This window comes from Dipodomys merriami, unplaced genomic scaffold, assembly GCF_024711535.1.
Source record: "Dipodomys merriami isolate MVZ:Mamm:240054 unplaced genomic scaffold, mDipMer1.0.p SCAF_10, whole genome shotgun sequence".
NCBI lineage: Eukaryota > Metazoa > Chordata > Mammalia > Rodentia > Heteromyidae > Dipodomys > Dipodomys merriami.
Window position 1 is genome coordinate 10,072,869 of NW_027202271.1, and position 15,850 is coordinate 10,088,718.

Below are 15,850 nucleotides of genomic sequence, written 5' to 3' on the forward strand. Positions count from 1 at the left end.
GGATTACAGATGTGAACCACTGGCACCCAGCTCATGTAGCACCTTTTGAGAAAACTAAACACTATTTTTATCAAATAACAACTGAAATGCAACATGTGGAAGTAATTCTTGTTTGGGTTTTGGGTTTTTTTTTTAGGGCCAGGGTACTCTCCAATAACTTTTTCACTCAGCGTTTGAGTTCTAACATTTGAGCCATGCCTCCACTTCTGGCTTTTTGGTGGTTAATTGGAGAAAAGAATCTCACAAACTTATCTGCCTAGGCTGACTTAGAACCTTCATCTTCAGATCTTAGCCTCCTGAGAAGCTAGGATCACAGGCATGAGTCACTGGTGCCCAACTGAAGGGAATTCTAACAAGACTTTATGTTACTTATAACACAGGACAGCAAAATCACATGAATCACTGAACTTGTGTTTCAGGAATCTCTACAAAAACATCTCCTTTGAGGCAAAGAATCAAAAAACACTCATGAAACGAGTTTCTCTTTACATGCTTCCTCTATCTGAGATGCCACAGCCACATCAGAGTCAACAAAGAGCAAAAAGACCAACTTCCTAGAATAAGACCTAAAGAACCATGCTAGAGCCATTTAGCTTTGCTGACACCTCCTGACAGAAAACTGGATTTAAATCTATGAGCCACTCTCAACATTGGTTTTCTTTAGCCAGAAGGCTTGCTATAAATAGGTTCTTTAAAAGATCAGTGAAATTAGTCACTCTCAGCCTTCTGTGCAGTGGTTGAAGAATTAACATCAAATTTTCTCACCATGTTTGTTGAAAAAAATGCATAGAATTCTACCCACTTCTACCAGGCTTTGACAAAACCTAGCCAAGAAAGGTTTGCTTGGGAATAATGAAACTTTTACTCTGCACTTTCATATGGTTTAGTCTCATACCTCAATCTCATGACCCAGAAGGATAAGGGAGAAATAGACAGGGATATAAATGGAGTTAATGCTGGGTGCTGGTAGCTCCGGCCTGTAATCCTAGCTACTCAAGAGGCTGAGATGTGAGAATCACAGTTTGAGGCCAGCCCAGGCAGGAAAGCCCATGAGACTTATTTCCAATTAGCCACCAAAAGCCAAAAGAGGAGCTGTGTCTCAAGTGGTAGAGCATGAGCCTTGAGCAAACCAATCTCAAGAACAGCACATGGGTCCTGAGCTCAAGCCCCAGGACCAGAACAAAAAAAAGAAATGGATTTAATACATAAGAAACTTCATTATTCAAGCAACAGAGTCACTTTTGAGACAAGGCTCTTCTAGTTAGAGTACATGTGTAGGGTTGTTGGGAATCAGAAATTGTTTCTTATAAAAAATCATTCTCATTTTTTCTATTCTTCAGCAAAGCAAAACAGGCTGAGGTAAGGATTTCTCAGTAGAAGCTGTCATTGTATTCCCTAGCATTCTTGGGTACCTGCCCAAGAAATAGCAGTAGTACCCAACTCTCAGTCATTGCAACAGCCGGAAACATTCCCAGGCATTTCCCAACACTCCCTGGGACACTGCACAGCAGAAATGCCTGCTGAAATGCAGACTCTAGGAATTCATCTGAAGTTCCCCCACTTTCTAGGCCCACAAGTTTACGTTATGGAAAGGTTATCACCTGTGTTCACAACTGGAAATGAACATGCATGAAGAAGCCATTGACATACACATACAACAATGCCATGAAAAGATACTGCCATACAGGTAGATCCAAAGTGTTACTGGAATGTAGAGGGACAAGCAAACAGCAGCACCTAGAGGGAAAGCTCATAAAACTCTTGGTTTCTGATCAGGAGTTTACCAGGTGGAGAAAGGAAAGAAGCACAATCCAGCCAGAAGAAACTCTGTGTAAGATACAGAGGTCTAAAGAACATGGAAGAAATGGGTAAGTAGTGGCCTTTGCTGGATGGGCGAGATAGAATGGCTACATAGGGTAAACTTACACTTTGTTGGCTAGTGTAACCCAGATTTGTGATTCCATCAACATTTCTACAAGGAAAGAAACTCATATTTGCCATTGAGAAACAACCCTTCCCTATCCTCAAATCTGCCACTCCCTTGTGCTAGATTTGGTCAGATGATAGACATACCCTGCATGTTTTTTATTTTGTCCACAGGACAATAAAGTCAGGATGAGGATTTCTGTTCAAAGTTTTAGGAAAACAGTCTTTTAGCCAAAAACTTCCACATTTCTATTCATGTTTGCAATTCAAAAGCATAATGATGCAGGGTTCTGGTAGCTCATACCTGCAATCTGAGCTATTCAGGAGGGTGGAATTTGAGGGTCAAGATTTGAAGCCAGCCCAGGGGCAGGAAAGTTTGTGAGATTCTTATCTCCAATGAGCCACCAAAAAATGTGCAAGTATAGCAGTGACTCAAGTAGTAGAGTGTTAGGCTTGAGCACAAAAGCTCAGGAACAGTAGTACCCAGGCTTGGAGTTCTAAGGCACAGAACCAGCAAAAAAAAAAAAAAAAAAAAGAAGAAGAAAAAGAAAGAAAGAAACAAAGAAAGAAACAAAGAAACAAAGAAAGAAAGAAAGAAAGAAAGAAAGAAAGAAAGAAAGAAAGAAAGAAAGAAAGAAAGAAAGAAAGAAAGGAAGGAAGGAAGGAAGGAAGGAAGAAAGGAAGGAGAGAGAGAAAGAAAGAGAGAGAAAGAAAGAGAGAGAGAGAAAGAAAGAAAGAAAGAGAGAGAGAGAGAAGGAGGGAGGGAGGGAGGGAGGGAAGGAGGGAGGAAGGAAGGAAGGAAGGAAGGTTAACAATGGATTGGATTTCAATGTCTACCATGGTGAACAAAGTACTTTCTCCCCTATTTTCACAGAGATAAAATAGGGTATAGCAAGCAATCTGTACAATTCCTCCTAGCTCCAAATTCTCTACTTCCTTGAGGAAGTATACAAGATGTTAATTTTAATACACTTCTAACCTACTCTCATTTACACAGAAGTGAGCCTATCATCAGTCCTTCCTTTTAATTTGACAGATCAAAGAAAAGCAAAATTAAATTATATTGATTATGCTTCTCCTCTATTCAGATAGGTAGAACCTGAGCAGCATCCTTTGTCTTCCAGAGCAAGATGACAGATGGCGATGCAAATAAGAGGAATAGACAATTCAGGAGTGACTATCACACTTACAGAGAGCCAAGAATATGGCTCACCGAGCTACCAGCAAAAGAAAAAGACATTGACCAAGATGCATTGTGCTCACAAATGGACATGTTGAATTGAAACCCCCTCAAAAAAACTACTTAATGATCAAAAATGTCAATATAATATAATAAATAAATGTGTTAGCTGCCTGACAGACAGAACTTCATAGAAATGATACTTAAGGAGACTCATGCACTTTGGGGTACCTCTTTTTTGGCCTATGTAAAAAAGCCTTCTGTAAATCTCCACATTATTCTCTGATGCTTTTTGAATGTGATTTGTGGAACAAGGGAAGAGGCTATACAACTTGTGTGTGCTTGTTTTTAATTGTATTTTGTGTATAGATACCATATAAAGGTTTGTTTTTAAAGAGAAAGCACAAAGGACATGAAAGAACAGACTATGATATGTAGCATCAGTAAAAATGTAAGACACTCTGGCTGGAAATACAGTGAAGGAAATGGGAGGTAAAGGGAAGCCTTTGAAATACTGATTAGCTGGGCTCCAGCTAATCTGTAATCCTACTCAGGAGTTTGAGTACTACGGACTGCAGTTCAAAGCCAGCCCTGGCAGGAGAGTTTGTGTCATTCTTGTCTCCAATAAACCAGCAAAAAGTTGAAAAGTAGAGGTGGCTCAGGTGGTAGAATGTCAGCCTTGAGCACAACAGCTCAAGGACAGCACCCTATCCTCCTGTTCAGAGACCAGGTCACAAGTGAAGGTTTCTAAATTTCCTGGATATGATCAAAGAAACTCTGTGGGAAATACAGATCATAGTGGAGTTATGATTTCAGTTCTCACAGAATACTTCTACTACCAACTCTTAACTTATTCTAGTCATCGTTAGGCCTAGCTTTGCTCTTGCAAACACGTTTTAAAGAAATCATTGTATCTGAATAGAGGAAGGAATTGTAGAGGGTCTGGGAACTCTATGAGATCAGACATTTGGAACAGAACAGGAACAGACAAGATGTGTGATGCTGAAGATATTTAGCTAAAGCACTTGAGTCACTGACAAATTACCAAAGGTAAAAGAACGGGAAACAGGTGAATTGAACTAAGTTCACAGTTTCTCACTGAATGAAAATAAGTGCAGTAAAAGCATGATGATCTCACCTTCATTTCAGAAATAGTGATTTTAAACTACTAAGAATGGAGACAGGAGTGGTGGGCAAATACAGTCATCACCATCAATGTACGAATGTGAAAATGGAGCCAGATAACTTGAGGGGGGATGGGTGAGTTGGGAGAGAATGACATAATGATGAAAGAGGTGGCACTGATCAATATGCATTGTACTCATAACCTGACATGAGACTTCTGTGTACAACTACTTAGAGAAAATAAAATAATAAATTTAACTTAAAAAAATGTTTTAATAAAGTAATGTGACACAGAAATTCATACCCGGGAGGGTGGCATTTCAACATCTGATCTCAAAAGATCTCAAGGTTGTCAAAATTATACAATTAAAAGTCATCAAAAATAAATAAATAAATAAATAAAAGTCATCAGAGCCAGATACTGGTGGCTCATGCCTGTAATCCTAGCTACTCAGGAAGCTGAGATCTGAGAATCGTGGTGTGAAGCCAGTCTGGACAAGAAAGTCTGTAAGACTCTAATCTGCAATTAACCAACAAAAAAAGCCAGACGTGGAGCAGTGGCTCAAGTAGAAAAACACCAGTCTTTGGTGAAAAGGCTAAGGGATAGCACTCAGGCCCTGAGTTCAAGCCCCAGGTCCAAAACAACAACAAAAAAGTCATCAGAATGTGGTACCTAAAGTTAAGAAAGTGTCTTAATAAATTACAGGAATCTCAGGACCAGAACAAGATGAAAAGGTGGATTACAAGACATCAACAGGAAAAGTACACAAGGTTAGTAGGTAGGTAGAAGGAAAGCAGATAGATAAGAGACATAGATTTTATGTACACACATAAAAACACACCTGGACACATAAATATGCGTGCATAGATTTTATAAACTGTACATGTGATACAAACAACCTTTATCTTTCAGAATTGCATGTCTTTTCCTCCTTGAATCCACATTCTGTTTTACACTTCTCCTTCCCTTTTTTATTTTTTTCAAGTCCTAAGAGGGCATAATGGCTTATACCTTTAATCTCAGCTATTTGGGATGTAGAGATCTAGAGAATCATGGTTTTAAAAAAAAATAGCACAGGTAAAAATTTAGCAAGATCCCATCTCAATCTCAATCTCTAAGCAACGCATTGTGGTTTAACAGCTACACAGGAGGTCTTCAGCAGGAGAATCACAGTTGGAAACTGAACAAACAACTGAAGTATGAAAAGGGCTAGGGCTAGGGGTGTGGCTCAAGTGGTAGAGCACTTGCCTAACAAGTGGGAGGTCCTGAGTTCAATTTTTAGTTACCCCCCCCCAAAAAAAAGCCATGAAACAATCTGCATCCTGCCAAAGATGCCCAACAATTTCTAACAGTGCTAATCTCTTCTGGTCCAGTATTCTGGAATACCCTGAATTCTGCTGCCCCCTGAGCACGGAAGGCATCGTTTATCCACATTTCATCCAGAGTCACAGTCATCAGTAAGAGAGTACATGCTCAGAAAATAATCTCCCCAAGAAACTAATCACATAAGACAACATTTGGAGTTCCTTCAATAAATTGCTTAGCAGTGATTTTAAGAAAGGTCATTTTCCCCATTTGCTTTCCTGTTTTTCAATTCTTAAAGTTAGTATTCCTGGCTTCTATTTTCCTCTCAAGACTTAGTATGTGTTCGAGAGAGACAGAGAGAGAGGAGAGAGAAACAGAGAGAGAGACAGACAGACAGAGAGACAAAGTCTGCAGATTATTACTACAAAACCCAGAAAAATCAAATCAAAGAAGCCACTGTACAAGAATTAATTTTATTTTTCCCATCTATCATTAGTTTCAGATGGTAAATTTAATTAGATTAAAAGCAATTCATCAACAAAGCCTCCTGTTACCCATAAAATCTAGAAAAATAAAGTGCACTTGTTACAGAAGAAAAATTCTCCCAAAACTACACAGACTATGTATGAGCTGCTTTTGTCACAAAGTAGCGTGAACATCCTTCAGAACTGTAATAGCATTATTACTCTTCTACTACAATGAAAGGTAGGACCCACTAAAATTTCCAATACCCATCATTCCTTCAGCAGGTTTTCTGAGTTTGCCTTCATTCAAAGAATCCCAAAGTGAGACACTAAATATTTAAATGTTTAAAAAAAATTACCAGAAAGTTTTGAGCCATCAAATGGTTCTTCATATTCAGTCCTGTCTCCTACCCTGTTTCTAGAATACAATGCATGGCCATTCTTTTATGGACAAGCTCAGAGTCTTTTCAAAGCAGAGCAGACGATGATCATTTGAATCATCTCCATGGAGGAAAAGGGCTGAAAAAAGTCCTGAAAGGCTGGCACCAAGCTCAATGGAAGAACTCAACAGCATCCCCAGGTTGCATTAGGTCTTTTTAATTGGAGATATGCTTCAATTTAAACCTGAAATCTGTATAATATTTTCTATTTTTATTGTGTGCAGAGCCAAAAAAAAAACTCACTAAGAACCTAGCAAGTGGTGTTTTCAAGCAATTATGAATATATTTTCTAAAAGCAGCTCTGAAGCAATAACATCAAAATATTCATTTTTAATCCTGGGACTGTTAGGGTGCAGTGCTGAATGTGGATGAAGAAATCATTTTCAGGGTTTGAAACGATGTGACTTGGCAACCCCAATACACACACTGAAATGTGCAAGGAAGGGGGGTGGGAAGGGAAAGGGTGAGAGAGGCAGGGAGATTACTGAAATAAGCTAAATGGAATTTTACTCATCCATTAGGAATAATGATATTACATCAATAAATAAATGGACCTGAAAAAAAATGCTCTTAAGTGAAATTAAGTCAGGCCCAGAAATGCAAAGGACGATGTTTTCTCTAATACATAGATTTTTGATCTAATTTATAGATGTGTAGGTGAACATCTACAGAGCTATGTGCATAAATGGATGAACCCAAGTATGGTGCGTGCAGGGGAGAAGCCAAATGGTGTGCTTTATTAGAACAACTAGCTCACACTCTAAAATGAATACCAGGAAACTGGTATTTGAGGTGTGGAGGAAGAGCGAATGGAGGGAGGAAGGGAGGGAGAATAATAGTCAATGTATATCCTATGAAAATAAGAAAACTGAGAGGATGAGTGAGGTGGGGAAGGATAGGGGAAAATGAGAAAAGATATGGATCAAGATGCTTTGTATTCATAAACTGATATGATAATAAAACTACTTAAAATAATAAAACAAGGCAATAAAACTACTTAAAATCATAAAAAGTTATGTAATGCAGATTTCTGTGGCCAAATTTCTCTTCTTATTTGGGTAGAGCTGACAAATTTAAATAAATATATATTTATTTATATGGTATATATATATATATATATATATATATATATATACCATATATAAATGTACATCATATTTTATATGTGTACATATGTATATATGTGTGTGTGTATGTGTATATGTGTGTATGTATATATACACCACACACACATATATACATGGTATACATATATATGTATATAGGTGTTCATTTTGTACGCACCATGAGAACATTTAAGATGACTTACCAAATTTCAGAGATTCAATACAGCATTTATAACTTCAGGCACGAGCCTATGTATTAGACCTCCAGAACTTTTTTATACCATGGGAATGAAGCTTTGAACTTTGTCTAGAACCTCCCCATTTCCCACAGGCTCTGGAACGGCACGGTGCTACGCTGTTTCTGAGTGCAAGTATTCCGGATTCTCCATAGAAGTGGGGCCAAACGTTGCCTATTACTGTGCGCCTGGCTTGTTTCACGTACCTTTATGTCCTTCAGATTGGTTCATATTGTTGCCAAGTGATTGATGGTAATTCTTTTTGTTTTGTTTTGGGTTTTGGGGGGGAGGGGTATTTTGTGGGGCATTTGGTTTTATTGGCAATACTGAGGGCCTAAACTCATGACCTCACACTTGCTAGTTGGTGCAATACCACTGAGCCAGGCCTCTAGCCCTTCATTGGTTGTTTTCAGGCTAGAGTTTGGCTTCTTGCCTGGGTCTACCTCTGAGCCTTGATCTGCCCACTTTAGGCTTCCTGTCATCACCTAGACCAAACACATGACAGCATATTCAGGGATGACAGATCTCAAGTACTCTTCTGCCTGCTAGTATTGAACAACAACAAATTTAAGTGACAGAGCTGGGACTCTGGCCCAAGCTGATATGCTTTCAATTATTACACAGTAGAATTCTGCAACACCACAGTAAAATCAAGACGCACTGCGCACAATAAATGGACAGGCTAAATTGTAAGCTCTTCTAAACCATTTGGAAAGTAAAGAAAAAGGTAAAAACAATTAAAAATAGCAGACACACATTAATGTGATCCGAAAATCATAAGAATAAGCATTAACCAATCAAACAAACTAAAATGAATATCAGAGGCTACATGCAGTGACATACACCTGTAATCCTAGTGATTCAAGAGGTAGAGATAGGAGGATCATTGTTTGAGGCCATCCTAGAGGAGACTCTATCTCAAAAACAAGGTATAATATGCCTGTGCTCCCAGCTACTAGGGAAATAAGTGGCTTGCAGTTCAAGGCCAGTATCAGCAGAAGTATGAGACCTTATCTGTAAAATTAACAAGAAAGGAGGAGTATAGCTCGAATAGTAGAACACTTGCCTAGCAAGCACAAAGCTGTCATTCAATACCTCCCCAAATATATATGCATGTGTATCACATTATATACATTGCATATATTATATATGTTACACCTTACATATATATATATATATATATATATATATATATATATATATATATACACACACACACACATTCAACTGTACTCCTAGATCCAACAATTAACTGGTTGATCTTAAGCAAACCACTGATCTCCCATGATGAAATTTGCCTTAATAAAACACAACAAATATAGTAAGGTTATGAGGAGAGAAAATTAATCGAATATATCTATAACCTGCAGTTTAAAATTAAGTATTAAAATTTTATATGTAACAGATACAACTGTTCCATTTCATTCATTTTGATTCCCTGCTAACAAGCAAGGTTTTGATAATAACAAGGCTTCTAGCACAATGTTCCTTCAGAGAGCGTGACAGCGATAAGCCACTATGGGTTCTCTGATTTTGCTCACTGTTAAAACTGTAGATTGAAATTCGAATTGGCACTTTGCATTTACAATCAGATTAATGTCTCTGGCTCCTGTGAAGGAGTTCCTCAAAACTGCTTGGGTAACACTAGCAGCTGTTTTGCTCAACAGAACTGAGACTCAATCAAAATATCCTCCTCCCTGTCCTCTCTTCCTTCCTCTGCAATGTTGCTCGGGAATAGGAGCCTATAGGTACAAACATGGGGCAAACAGATGATGATGACTGATGATAGTAACCAAAGCAAGAACAATGACAAGGACAGTGATGATGATGATGTCATTCATATTCCATGGACTGTGTCAGTCCCTGGTTGATCCTACCTCTTTACTGGGAAATAGCACGCTTAATATCATTTGAGCAGAGTAATCATGCAATAGCCAGTCATTTGCTAGGCTTGCACTTAAACCAAAATAAAATGTTTTATCAAATGAAAAACAAGCCAGGTGCAAGTGGCTCATGCCTGTAATCCTAGCTACCTGAGAGGCTGAGACCTGAGGATCTCAGTTCAAAGCCAGTCTGGGCAGAAAAGTCTGTGAGACTCTTATGGCCAATAAACTACCAATGAAGTGGGAAGTGGTGCTGTGGTTCAAGTGGTAGAATTCTGGCTTTGAACAAAAAGAAGCTCAGGGACAGAGCTCCAGCCCTGAGTGCAAGTCCTAGGAAGAGCACAGAGAGAGAGACAGAGAGAGAGAGAGAGAGAGAGAGAGAGAGAGAGAGAGAGAGAGAGAGAGAGAGAGAGAGAGAGAGAGAGAGAGAGAGAGAGAGAGAGAGAGGGAGGGAGGGAGGGAGAGGGAGAGGGAGAGGGAGGGGGGAGAGAGAGGAAAAGGAAGGAAGGGGAGGGGAAGGGAAGGGAAGGTAGACATTAACAGAATCTAAATGGGTTTTCTAGTAAATAATATTTATCAATATTAATTAATAGACATAGTAGGATAATACTTAGAGATCTATAATATAGTTCCAATTACATAAAATATGAAGGTTATGCACTGTGCAAGCTACGAGTGCAACAGCCTATTCTAACAAAATCTTTGCTGAATTGCCAAAGACATGTTACCTTGTGCCCCGTCAATTAGGCAGAGGTGAAATGCTGAGATGCACAATTTTATCTTCCTCCTAATAGGCCAACTTGACCTGAGACATGCACTTTTTAGGAGTCTGTTAGACTTTCATCCTTCTTTAATTACAATAATCAAATTCTTTCAGAATAACAAGACACCAAAATATCGCCAATCAGAATAAATCACCCTATCAAAATTCAGCTTTGTTTTTCCACATTCTTATTATGTTCACTGTAAGAAAGAAAACAGCATTATAAAGTAATAGAGGGCATGGGAAATCCTGTAGCCAGATTCTCAAACCAGAGGCTCAGGTACTAATCTTAACGAAATTTCTGTCTGTTTCCTGGGGGAGGTGGGAGTTTACATCTGTCATCCTAACTATTCCGGAGGCTGAGATCTGAGGATCTGGTTTGAAGCCAGCCTAAGCAGGAAAGTCTGTGAGACCTCAGTCTCCAATTAACCACCAGAAAACCAGAAAGAGAGCTTTGGCTCATGGGGTAGAACACTAGCCTTGAGCAAAAGAGCTCAGGAATATTGCCCAGGCCCTGGCCACAAGCCCTAGCCCCAGTCCCATGACTGGCAAAGGAAGGAAGGGAGGGAGGGAATGAATCCTACTAAAAAGTGTCCAAATGCTACATCTACTCAATGATACCTGCCAGCGATGGACTGTTGGACTGGCAGTGTTTACCAGGCAGGACAACACCCACTCACATTGACCCCTTAGACCCAGCCCCATAATACATTATTGACATTTTTCCCCAGCACTATGAGTTTTTTCCCTTAAATTCACTAGTTAATGCTGAAACTACCTTTGCATAATGTAAAGAATATTCATTTAGTATCTAATCTCTGGACTTCACCTCACTAGAATGCCTTTATAAACCCTCCACTGCTGATTTGTCCACTTCCAGAAACACCATATCTGAGCCCAGTCAGCTCTTTAGGGAGAGATTACTTGCTAAACTTCCATACCCAGACCAAGATTTGCCTCCAGTTTTCTGCTCCTTTTAATTAATGAATACTGAGCATTTAGTCTGTGCTTGGTGCACACCACACAATGGTCATGTTGGGAAGCCTGAAACAAGATCAGTAACATGATGATTATATGAACTGTCTGTTTTGCTGTGACATACTGTTAATTGTCATCCAACAGGAAGAGCAATCAGGGCCTCAACTCAAGTCTGGCATTCTACCACTTGAGCCACACCTCCACTTCTGGCTTTTTGCTGGCTCATTGGAGAGAAGAGTCTCTTAGAAATTGCTGCCTGGGCTGGCTTTGTTTTGAGATCCTCAATTTTCAGCCTCCTGAGTAGCTAGGGATTACAGGAATGACCCTCCAGCACCCCCAGACTCTACTTTTTATGTAGTCACATGCATGCTATCTAGAAACAATATTTCCCAGAACCCTTGCAGCTGACGTGGTCAGACTTCTTAAACCCTAGCCAGTGGGGTGTGGTAAAAAGACATAAATGCTACTCCAGCTTTTATGATTTTAAAGGAAATGGCTTTCTTTCTTCCTTCCTGTTGGGAATATGGTAGAAATAAGCCAACTTCTTCAATGCCAATAAGAGTGTTAAGAGTAGATGACAGACAAAAACTGGGTCTTAGAATAACCTCAGCTGGCACAGATGCCTTTCAGTGCTGGATTACCTCTGTGCCTCTGGTTGTGTGAGAGAGAAAGAAACTTCTTTAGATGACGACTATATATTTTATCTGAGGACTATATCTCTATTACAGGAGCTTGCCTAGTCCTAAAGTAACATGTCTCCCCAAATATTCTAAGACTCACTCCAATGTACCTTAGGGTACCATTCTTTAAAACCAGGAGCAGGAAACAGTCTATGTAAGGCCAGAGAGTAAATACATTTTTTGGCGTTACAAATGACACACGTCTCTGTTGCATATCCTCTTTCTTTCCTCTTTTTTATCACAGAAATAAAATCCAAATTTGGCCCATGGAGCCAGAACTTACTGAGCTCTGGAAGCAACAAATGCATCATTTCCCTTCGATAAGGAAAGATATTTTATATCCTGAAAGGAAAATATTTTATATCTTAAGAGGAAGACCGAAGAGAGAGAAAGTGCTCAGTGCTGCAGGAAAGAGAAAGGAAGAAGGTAAATTCTGCCCGTCACTTTGTTTCCCTCACTGAGGTGGATATGCATATTTTGTGGAATATCCTATCTTTTCTCATCCTATGAGAAGTTTGCCAGGTACCCGGATTGATGCTGCAATTCTCCTCGAAAGCACTGTGCTCTGCATGTAAGAAACCATCAATCAGTGAAGCTGACTCTTGCTCACTGATGAAAAGACGCTGCCACTTACTCCTAGACCTTCGTACAATGGTGTGTCTATCCAAATAATGGCATGATGGTTATTTTACCTTCAATGTTGTTCATCAGTATCTATTTTAATATTCGGATTTAAAAGATGAGGTGGGTGATAAATCCAACCAACTATACTAAAACACATAGAAAAGTTTACAATAGTGTGTGTGTGTGTGTGTGTGTGTGTGTGTGTGTGTGTGTGTGTGTGTGTGTGTGTGTGTGTGTGTGTGTGTGTGTGTGTATGCTGGTCCTGGGGCTTAAACTCAGGGCCTGGGTACTATCCCTGAGCTTTTGTGCTCAAGGCTAGTGTTCTATCACTTGAGTCACAGCTCTACTTTAGGCTTCTTGAGAGTTGACTGGAGATGAGAGTTCATGGACTTTTTTCCACAATGGCTTTGAACCAATATCCTCAGATCTCAGGCTCCTGAGTAGCTAGGATTACAGGCATGAGCCACCAGCATCCAGCAGCAATAATGTTTTATATTCTTAAATATCAAAGCATCGTTTTGCTTGGAAGATAGAAACTGGCAAGTCTACACAGGGACCTTAAACTGATGAACAGAAGTTTTTAGCCCTTTCTAAATCAAGCACATTAATAGAAAATAAAAGTAGGATCTATATTATTGGCAGGTAGAAGAATTTCCCCTCTGAGCCGGGAGCTGGTGGCTCACGCCTGTAATCCTAGCTATTCAGGAGGCTGAGATCTGAGGATGGCGGTTCAAAGCCAGCCCAGGCAGGAAAAGTCCATGAAACTTATCTCCAATAAACCACTAGAAAAATGGAAATGGTGCTGTAGCTCAAGCGGTAGAGTGCTAGCCTTGAGCTGAAGAGCTGAGGGACAGCGCCCAGGCCCAGAGTTCAAGTCCTACGACCAAAAAAAAAAAAAAAAAGAATCCCCTCTGATGACTACAAAGTAGTTCAGTTATTTTCTTAGAAAAATTCTACATTTCTAGAATACAAAAGGAAACTGTCACTTGGTGGGGGTAGGGGAATCAATACAAAGGCTTCAACTCAGACTGCTTGGCACCCACTACACTGGAACTCTACTACTTGAGCCATGCCTTCCACATTGCTTTTTGCTGGTAATGTGGAGGTAGTCTCAGACTTTTCTACCTCTGCCAGCTTTGAACCTCACTTCTTCAATCTCAGCCTCCTGAGAAGCTAGGATTACAGGTGTAAACCATTGGTACCCCGCAGAAAATAATTTCTAACCGCAAAGCCACAAACACCTTCCAGGACTCACGGTGAGCACGGGGTTTGTGTTCCCCCAGATCTACCCTCAGGGTCAGGATGGTTGGGGACTGACCTACGCAGAACATTCAGAACTCTTCACAAATGAACATGTTTGCTTTTTCTGTCATGCCCTTGTAAGGCTTATTTTTTAATGAGTATTCTATCAAGTAGCCTGTAGATAATTTCTTCACTGTATTTCTTACTCTTTAAGCTAATAAAGAAACCTGGCATTAAAATAAGCCTGAAATTACACAGCAATCAAGCTATTCTTTCTCGGGGTAGAGTATTTGCCTAGTATGCATGAGGTCCTGGATTTAATTCCTCACCACCACATAAACAAAGTTAATTAAATTAAAAGAAAAAAATATTTTAAAAAGTTAATAGGTCCCTTCCCTTCTTTTATATGTGTGTGAGCAAAAAAGCTTAAGGTAGTTTTTGACTACTTGAGCCACAGCTCCACTGTCAGCTCTTTTGGTGTTTAACTGGAGTTAAGAGTCTCACAAATTTAATGGGAGTTAAGAGTCTCACAGATTTTCCTGCCCAGGCTGCCTTTTCAAACCTGGATCCTCAAATCTCAGCCTCCAGAACAGCTAGCATTACAGGTACCAGGCCATGTTACATGTTCTTAACAGTTCTCTTCCTTTGATAATAGTCCATAGATCTGATGATTTACTACACACTTTCATTATTTTTCAATATAGCACTTTATTTGATTTATGTGTGTGTATGTGCGCGTGTGCACGTGTGTGTATGCACACACACCCGTATTAGAGTTTGAACTCAGTGCCTGAATGTTATCCCTTAGCTTTTTCAAAGCTGTTCCTCTACCATTTGAGCCACACCTCCACTTCTAGCTTTTTGCTGGCTAATTGAAGATGGAGATAAAAGTCTCACAGACTTTCTTTCCCAGGCTGTCTTTGAATGTCCTGGCTTCTCTCTGCCTCTGTTTCTTGCCTAATTGCTTCTATACTGATCTTATATCCTCAGAAAGGCTAGCTTGAATCTCCTTGACCGCTAACCACTGTGTTTGTACTGTTCTATCACAGTAACTACTAGAAATCACAACCCAAGACAGAAAGATAGGGTCAATAAATATTCTGAGTGGAACTGAATCAACTTTCTTGTCCAAAGTTTGGACGATACAATGACATGCCTACCTTAGCTGTGATAAGACGGTCACTTCCTTCCCCTCCTAATTCTCCCCTGGAACAATGTTCACCACCCTCCACCTGTTACACAGCTCTAGGAGACACCTGTAATCTCACCTGCAAATGTAATCTATCCTGCATACAGGTGCATGAACAGGTCCTGGGAGGCATAACCCATACTAATTACCAGGTCCAACTATCTCATTACTACAGATGACAAAAGTTGTTAGGTTAAAAAAAAAAAATTTGTGAAAGTGGCACTGTAGCTCAAGCGGTAGAGTGCTCGCCTTGAGCTGAAGAGCTGAGGGACAGAGCCCAGGCCCAGAGTTCAAGCCCCACAACCGACAAAAAAAAAAAAATTGTGTGTGAACAACCCGAAACATCTGAGTGGAGTTGTAAACATGCCGCTTTGTCCTATCCCACCATTTCCTCTTTGAATCCCATTCTGGGTCACAGAGTTCTTCCGTTCTTCCTCCCGGCTTCGCATGCCACACAGAATTGTTCCCTTTCCAGGCATTTGAAAGATGAGGTAGGCAGTGCTACTTCACTACCGTATTTAGATACGTCCCAGAATTACAGTAAATAACACAAAGGATCTTACCTCCATTTCTGCTCTTGAAAATTAGACCTAAACAACATGATTTTTCATAGTAAGCCTGGAATAGGGCCAAAGGACTGATACCTCAAACCTCTAATCCTATCTTCTCTGGAAACTGCCATCTGTGGATCACAGCTCAGAGGCAACC

The 15,850-nt window shown here is 39.9% G+C and overlaps 1 protein-coding gene across 3 annotated transcripts in view; it reads right to left on the minus strand.

The window, feature by feature from the left end:
- The window catches only part of Nell2 (neural EGFL like 2), a 387,809-nt gene that overhangs the window by 270,677 nt on the left and 101,282 nt on the right, over positions 1-15,850 (minus strand). The window lies entirely within an intron of this gene.